Consider the following 9,301-nt stretch of genomic DNA (forward strand, 5'->3'; position numbering starts at 1 on the left):
TAGTGTAACGGTAATCGCTTTCCAAAATTTTAAGAGGCAAACTTAGCTTTCACCCCTACTTCTCGTGGCCTTTAATTTCCAGATTAAAAATGTATCCTGAAATTTCTCGCAATATTGAATTATCAAATGAAAAAAAACGTTGATTTTTAATGGGTATAAAGCAAACATTAGCTGGTTCCTAGGAGCAACAAACACAACACCCCACACAAGGAGAACGCAACCCGTCAAAAGTCGTGGATTTTCTTGCGTACATTTTTCATTGGCTAGACGCTTTAGCGCCTGCTGCCGTCGGAAGGAGAAAATTCGGAAATTGCCTCCGACCCCCCCCGTAAAACTTTCAGCGTAAAGGCTCGTGACGCTCGTCCAATGAAATGTGTACACCACCCTTCGTTAGCGTGTTTAAAGGCTAGCTGCGTTCTCCTTGTGTTTGTTGCTCCTAGCTGGTACTTACAAGTGATAACATTTAAAACAAGTTCCCAAAATAAGATACTTTATCATTTTCAGAGCTCAATCACTGATGGAAGCGGGAATCATTTTCCGCTCATTGACCTTATCGTTTTGGAAGACGGACAAGTGCATGGAAAAGTTTGCAGTAACATCGTCAGTCGAACACATTGCAATCGCTCAATTCAAAAGCGCAATTTTTTTAGTAGCAGCAACCTTCTTTGTATCCGCCATAACCCTTTTACTAGAATACGTTTTTAAATTTAATTTATATTAAGTATGCTGCAATATTTATCAAAAATTATATAAATATGGTTTTAGGTTAAGGGACATGATTTTCATATTTAACTTGTAGCATTTGCTTTTTGTCTCCTTAACAAATAATATTTCGAACTTTAAAGGCCGACTACATAAATATTCGGTTTACTCTGTCTTTCACTGGAAGTAGGCCGACTGCATGGCACACGTGTATTGCAGTAAGCCTACTTCCAGTGAAAGACAGAGTAAACCGAAGATTTATGTAGTCGGCCTTTAAGCAATAAAAATAAAATTATTGCACTTCATTTCTTGGAAATTTTTTTAATCGATCATCCATTAACTTAGCAAAGCAAATCTTAAATTACTAGTGAACTGTTGCTGTTATGAAACTTGGGTGTGGAGATCTAACGCATAGCCACATTAATACATATAGAAAAACACGTAGATGGCCAAACCCCGGGAACCTAGAAAGTTAATGTAAATGTTACCATTTTATTGTAAAAAAAACAACTTTTTATAGATGTAGGACAGTGAATTTGTAAAATTAAACATTACTTCAAACTGAAGGGGGTTGGAAATTAAAATTTCAAGAATATATTCCAAACTTTGATTCGTGATTGAGCGTCTTTTATTAAACCTACAAAATAGGGCAGAATTGTACCATTTAAGGTTCTACCTGATTATATGCCGTCGAAACACTTAAAGGTTGAGTTTTTAACTCTTTTCGATACGAGTGTCAATTGGATTTCTACTTATGCTTTTCATAAAGCTGGGAATTGTCAATTGTATTATTGCAAATTATTCCCCTTTGGACTTGCACCAAATTAGTGAAGTACTCGTAGAACTATCTTTTAATAAAATTATCACTGAAATCTAAGTCCACAATTAGAGTCCTACCGAAAGTTTCACTTGTTCAGACGTTAAAAACAAGTTACTTGAGTGTGCTGGGTGCTTACAACGTACATCGTACCTGTGGTTAAATATCAGGTACTTTCATCGACTTTTCCTTTCTTTACAAAAGAAAGAAATCGGATATTAAAAAGAACTTAAGACCCATGTAAAATAAAACGAGATACAAGAATGAAAAAAAGAAATAACCTCACGTATTTTGCAACTGATGTCAGAATCTTGAGGTTTTTAAGCCGCGTTTTCCCCCGCATTTTTGAAAAGATAGTCGAAGCTCCGTGGCGACCGTTGTTGGGATTTGGAAACCATATCTCGATCTGGAGAAACTGAGATTTCAACTTTAAAGAAATACAATCAGTACGTAAGTAAAATAGTTCCAAGGCCTTTCGGTGGAAATCGCATCTGCTTTTCATCGTGATAAATTCGGAATTAATTTTTCATATTAAATTACGAAACATTGTGATAAACATTTCTTATTACTTAAAAATAAATCGATATCTAACATAGATTTTATGGACTTTCCTTTATCCTATGAAAGGGAATATAAAAGATAATTTTTCATTAGGGAAAGGATATAAAAGGTAATTTTTCATTAGGGAAAGGATATAAAAGGTAATTTTTCATTAGGGAAAGGATATAAAAGGTAATTTTTCATTAGGGAAAGGATATAAAAGGTAATTTTTATTTAGGGAAATAATATAAAAGTAAATTTTTATTTAAGGAATGGTCGGAAACGGATTTTTTTTAGTCGCAATATTTTTGGAAAGTTAGGGAATGGGCGGAAATGAACCGAGCTAAGTACACATCGACACAAAGCCAATCTCTGAGTGCTATTCGCGAGCGAAAACTACCGCTTCACCCCCTTTGGTTCGCCATTGAAACCAAGATAGGTAACCGCTAAAGCAGACGCCATTAGTTCTTCCCCAACGTTATTTGTAAATTGGACTTCATAAATATAATTTCTGCATCGTTTGCTTATATTTTGATAAGTCGTTATGACTTTTTAATTGGTCTGCAGCGGACGCCAACTAGGAGAAGCTAGCACCACCTAAACTCGTTTCGGTCGCGAAATGCCCTGAAATTAATGACGGCGAATTCTTTGGGATTTTCTACCTTTTGATGCATCATTTATATTTATCGTCTTAGCTTCTACTTAGAAATAAACAGCTAACATGGGTATTGTAATTGAATCAGGTTTTAATACCCCATTTATCGACGTATCGTTTTTACCTCTTTGAGGGGACTTTGTACCCTAGGAGGGGTTATACAACCACCGTCACTGTCTGTCTGTCTGTGGGTCTGTCTGTCAGGCCTGCGAACGCGTTCGCATTTTCGGGGCCAAGGGTAATCACTGCGTACGCAGTTTCTTGGCCCACTGCGTACGCAGTCGAATAACCGTTTTAGCAGTTTAAAGGTTGGCAAAACCACAGTGTGACGGTAAGCGTTAACGGATAAAATTGCGATTGCGTTGAGTTTGGTTGGTTGGATGGTTTTCGTTAACGTTTACCGTCGCGCCGGTTGTATTTTCCATCTCCTTCTTATTGACTTTTGGAACGGAACGAGTGCTGAGTGTTATGGCAACCTTTCAACGTCCAACGGCAGGGTTTCCACTAATTGTTCTCGGTATTCGTCTTAGTATCAATTTGTGATCGCATCAGGCGGGTTTCGAACCCGAGACCGCCACCTTGACAGGCGGACGTTCTAACACAGAACCACTGACACTCATTACGCTTCATCGAAAATTAGACCTTCAGCTTTATCGGAAGCGTATTTAATAGAGTATGAAATCTTCGTTTAATTGATATAGAACAAGATTTCGTGTAAGATTTAAATTATTGCATCGAAGAAATTCTCATTTAGCGATTTCTCTATTGATTAAAAACAAATGCGCCACCCAGGTTTTGAACCCGGCCCGTTCAGTTAGGCAGTTGAGCGCTCTACCACAGAACCAACGATAACTCCTTAGGTGTACAAATTTATCGCTTTGACGTTTTTAGAGATATCTATTGAATACTATCTTTATTTGAACTAAATTCCAATATTTTAACAAAGTGTGTGGCTCCACTTTATGCACGGACTAGGTTCAAACTGTTTTATTGTTAAACCTCGCCTAGGATTATTTTTTAAACAGTCGTTGATCAGATTTATAAGCATATTTAAAACACATGATGGTTTCCGTGGATTTCACGAAAGTACACAGAAAAAACAACGTTTAGATTTTCATCATTAAAAAATAAATGAACATGTTTAAAAATTAAACACTTAGATTTTACTTTTGAATTTTATACGGCAAAGTGTTGAAATTTTAAACGGATAGCTGCTAAACATAAAAGCACCTATCACAAGTGCTAACAACACGTGTAATAACTACACACCAACTAAGATAAAAGCCAGCTAAACACCTGTTAAACACTATCAATCACAGGGTTTAAGAATATACAAAGATGACGTTGAAACCGCCTCCAGGGGCTTAGAAATAAAACATGTAGCGCGGTTCACCTAAGGCGGTATACAAATTGTGTTCATTGTTCCATCATATCAGACTGAGACAGCACATCGACTCATCGGCGCCATAATTTCCAGAGCGAATAAGACATTTACCTTTAGTTATCTAATTAGTGTATAAGTCGACTTAATAAAATTTCCTTATTAACAAAAGCGAAATAAAAGTTATGTTGCTTTAGTGTAATAAGCATAAACGCTTGGCGACTAAACGCGTTTATTGCATAAACGCTTGGCGGCTAAACGCGTTTATCGCTTAAACGCTTGGTGGCTAAACGTGTTTATCGCATAAACGCTTGGCTGCTAAACGCGTTTATCGCATAAACGCTTGGCGACTAAACGCGTTTATCGCATAAACGCTTGGCGGCTAAATCATAAAAGGTGATGTCAATTCCCATTGTTGATTGTCAATTAGTCCTTCAATTAGAATAATACATTCTAAGTTAGTACACATTTTGAGGCCGGATTCAAATTATTTTTTTAAATTGTGACAAGATAAATTTTAGTGGACCCTATCTTAAAATCTGTGAGGTAGTCGATTTCTTATTGACTGACACAATTTTAAATTTATGACAACAAAATATTTTCTTTTACGGATTGTTCGGTTGTACACATCGTAATTTTGTATAGTACATCTACCTATATTCGTTTTCAAATGTTTATATAGCGCACGCGCGCGTGAAAGTGAGTTTTTGGTTGCTGTTAAAAAAGGTGTTATTTTGCGCGTGTAAAAATAAATTAACGGCCAGTTCTGTTTTGAAATAAGAGGAAAAAGGTTTATCGGTTTTTATGTCGGAAAAGTTCGCGTCTTTTATTTCGCTGTTCACGACACGGATTTTAACTTCAAAATGTGTGTGTCCTCTAAGTCAAAATATTAAGACTATGAACGAAGCCAGGGGCGTAGGAACCAGGGGGGGGGGCAAGGGGGGCAATGCCCCTCGTTAGAATTTTACTGGGAGGGGCCACTAATATTATTGCCCCCTCCAACGTTTTGGTCAGTTGAAATCTTCGCAAGGCTCAAATTATAATTTTAAAAGCATATAAAGCTTATAGAACCTCAACTGTGTTTAAATTTTAGTCTTTTCCCGTCTATGTATATAGTAGTAAAATGTACAAATGCATTCGTAGAAGCTACACTCCATTAAAAATTCAAAACCATTCTCCAGACCCCTTTTGGTTTCACTTTGCCCCCTCCAACTTCTAGAACGTTCCTACGCCCCTGAACGAAGCACATAAAAATAGATTACAATATGCATTGAACACCAACATATTTTTAACGTGTTTTCGAGTCGGGTTGAGTTGAGCATAACCCGAACCTAACCCGTTAATATTTGAGGTAAAAATTCTTTAAGCCTTTTACGTTCCGACTCGAAACCTGACGGCGCATTATAGCATTTGATATGTTCTGAAAGCTTTCCAAGCTTTGATGAGTTTTTCAAATTTAAAATGTTACAAAAATAAAAAAATACAAATGATCCTCAATACAAAACAAGTGCCTTCACAATTAGCCAAATAATAATAATTTATCTCCATTAGAGATACAGATATATCCATTTTTCCAAAATCGGCTTCTAGAAAAAAACTTTCCGGAAATTATTTTTTAAGACACTTGTTTTGTGCACAAGTGCGCGTTTTCCCAATTTCGTTAGTAGTTTGGTCCATGCAAATATAACCCGGACTCATTATTTTGTTAGTTTTTCAATTTTTAGAAGAATTAAATGTGTATATTCTTATTTTTCAAATCGTGAAATAATATAAGGAAAATGATGTGGTTCATAAAATTAAAACGTAGACTAAATCATAATCAGCAATGCCTTGAAATTCTTAGGAAAGTTTTAACTCTGGATGTTATACGCTATCAAAACATAATCCCACCCAAACTTTTCTAATATATGTATTTTGTTTTAAGTAATGGTTTTTTAGAGTTCAAATCTCTAAGTGGAAAATTATGACGTAAATCGAATTAATATGCACATGCATTTCGTTCAATCCAAAGAAATATTTGGGAGTCTTCCTTTAAAACGACCCTGTTTTACAAACTTTATATAAGTTTCGCTACAATTTAAAATTTAATCATTATTTTGGTTAACCGTTTATATAGGCAAAATTTAATTAAAATCGGTTAAGTCATAGTTGCATAAGTTGTCCATTTAAGTTGGAATAACACATTCCTCACCGAAGCAAATATGTCTAAAATAAGATCCGAAGCCTATCTGTTTCGCGCATGCAATCCAGCTTGTGTGGACTTTACTACCAAAAAACCAAAAATTATATTAAGTTTTGTACTCGTAGTTGCGTCTAGTCCAAATTAAGTAGAGTAAATATAGTCTGAATAAATACACCAATTAAATAGTGTAACGCAGGCCATAAAGCCGATTAGGGTAATCTAAGGGGACAGCAGTCCCTATAGCAAGGTCCGGGAAGGTGACTAGCTTTCCGAGACCGAGCAATATTATCCCGAAGCAACTAAGGGCCGATTTACCCTATTGTAACTCCTAAACCAATCATAGTATGCGAGACAAGTGATAAACCATGTAAGAAAGGCCACACGCATGCGACAAACATGTATTAATTGTTTTGTAAGGCTAATAATGCAAAGTAGTCAAAGATAGTGAAAATGTCAAAAATAACTTTCAATTTCTTCTTGTTGCAGACCGCTAGAGCCAAAATATCCGCCCCCTCGGACCAACCCCCTTAAAGGGAGAGTGACCGAAATAACCAAGTTGGTCTCATTCGATAGAACTCTTTGATGCGCACGCAGTGCCGTTAATTTCCGCCCCCTCCGAAAAACCCCCTTAAATTGAGAGTGACCGAAATAAAAGTTGGTCTCATTCGATAGAACTCTTTGACGCACACGAAGTGCCGTTAATTTCCACCCCCTCCAACCAACCCAATTAACTAACTCTTTAACTAAGGATGGCAATTTATATATCAAACGATAGGAAATCACGTAGCCTCAACATCTTTTGCATTAGTTTGCCTACCTGTGTCTACTAAGGGTGTATGGGCTTGCCCACCCGAATACACCAATGTGGAACTAATATCACGGCCTGGGCCGACTTGTTCGTGACTGCAATGTGTGATTTATTGTCGTCGGTACCAACAACGTTGGCGGTACCAGCAACAGTTGCTGAGACGAAAAACCGTTCAGTGTGCAACGGGCTTAAGAGTTAATTTTATAACATAAACAATGGTCGCTTAAAAATATAGATCAAATAAAACAGCAGTTTTGGTTCAAAGGCCCGCTAAAAAAGTATCTATAATTTTTCACGGGTTGACATATGTTTATCTTTCACTTAACTTTGCCTCCATTTAAAATATAACTACAAGATGTAGGGACGTAAATGAGATTAGAGATAACTCATATCTATACATGCCTAGAGACTAAATTGGATTTTTTAGAAAATTATAAATTAAAAAACAAATATTTATTTGAAATCCAATATATACCGAAGCAATGAAATTTATATCGCATTTAGTTGTTAAACTTTTAGTTAACCGAACCATTTTTCGATCAGATACGTGTTATTAAACTAATTGCGGCAATGACCAGCGCCCAATTGATGGTTGGTGAAGAGTCCGAAGTGTCCCAGATGAGTTGCGAAGTGGACAACAGCGGTTACGTTGCAGATCACGAGCAAGAAGATACTGTAATGTTGGATAGTACTTATACTCTCGAGTCGGACAGCAAGTGCGTTAAACAAAAAGGCTTAATACCGAATTTCGTAATTGGTATTGTCAAGTATCTATTAAACGCTTTGTTAGCGGATGTTCCGAGGTTCATAATTATGGTACTAACAGGTTCATCGAAGTTACGAAAATATTTCGGTAGTTAATTTATTTTCTTAAATAATTAATAAACCCATCCAAACTTCAGCTCTCTTTTTATTGAAACAGTTGATAACGTTTCAAAGAAGGGTCACGTTTATTCAAACTTCTCTACTCTGTTTGCTCACGGAATGGATTTGGTTTCGAAAGTTTTGAAAATATATGAAAAATCTGTCCGAGGACATGTAAGATGTATGGTTTTATGTTATAGGAGTTTGTAATTAACTGTTTAAATAGATTAAGTACGTCCGCCGCATTCGTCGACAATCCGAAGTTGGTTCGAATAGATCGCTTGATGATAGTTTAAAGTTATGTTCTTCTGATGATGGTATAGATGAACGTTCCGATGAGCCTCATGCTAAACAACGCCGTGTGGTAATTTATCTGCATGTGACAAGAGATAAATGGACACTTAAATCCTACTCTTTTCTTTAATGAATAGGATTCTCCCATCAGAAGTGAAAGCGTAGTATGTCGGGTTTATCGATGGTTTACTGGTCCTGTCACTCCCGAAAATTACCATTTCTCAACTGAAGAGACTTTGGAAGAACTTTTGCACAAGGCCGAAGTGGAGTCTTACCATTCTTCTCAGGATCCCGATTACGAACCAGTAAACGCGTCTCCTTTGATGGATTTTAAACATCATGAGTTTCTTAGTTATTTACGGGCCGGGTTTCGTTACAGAATTCGGAAGCCGACGACACCTTATCGACGTATTCTTCCGCCGATACTTGCGAAACTGAGGAAGAAATGCTGGAGATCGAGTTCATGGACGTCGAAGGCACTTCCATAGCGGAACCACAAACACAATAACACGAGACCGAGATGTAATTCGAGGGTTGAAAGCGGTAAATTTGGCTTTCAAATGTTGGGTTGGGTTTTAATGTTAATATGGTAGGAGAAATTTGAGTTATTTTTAATAAAAATATTTTTTTAAAAACGTTTGTGATCTCGGTCTAATTTATTTTAATGAACTGTACTTTTTTAAAATCTGTTCTAATGTTCTTTTGGAATTTCTACTTTTATTGAAGAGGCTGTAAATAGTCTTCTGGTTTAGAACATGTAGAACTTGGAATAGTAAACCACAAAAGCGCTTAATGTTAAAGAAAGATCATCAGTACCACAGCGTAAATAATTTGGGTAATTTCTAACATAAGTATATCACAAGTATCGTATCATTTATATTATTTCTTAAGCCTATGTGTGGTTAAAGAGTGGAGAGTTATTGTGTAGTTGGTTCTTAGGCCTCCGACGCCAAGTTACCCACCCTTCTAGAGTAAAGAACGGCTACAGTAGCAGTTTCTTGGCAGATATTCTGAGTCATAATAACAAGTGTAAGTGAATTTTCAGAAACCGCGGTTAG

General features: G+C 36.6%; 1 long non-coding RNA gene across 1 annotated transcript; it reads left to right on the top strand.

Annotated features, from left to right (window-relative positions):
- The first annotated feature begins 8,306 nt into the window (after positions 1–8,306).
- LOC149949855 (uncharacterized) lies at positions 8,307–8,876 on the top strand. The gene is made up of 2 exons (XR_016479971.1): positions 8,307–8,548; positions 8,623–8,876. It is a non-coding gene; the product is annotated as an uncharacterized LOC149949855 (long non-coding RNA).
- Positions 8,877–9,301: the final 425 nt, after the last annotated feature.

Source organism: Leiobunum rupestre, chromosome 3, assembly GCF_980474605.1.
Source record: "Leiobunum rupestre chromosome 3, qqLeiRupe1.1.hap1, whole genome shotgun sequence".
In the NCBI taxonomy this organism is placed as follows: domain Eukaryota; kingdom Metazoa; phylum Arthropoda; class Arachnida; order Opiliones; family Sclerosomatidae; genus Leiobunum; species Leiobunum rupestre.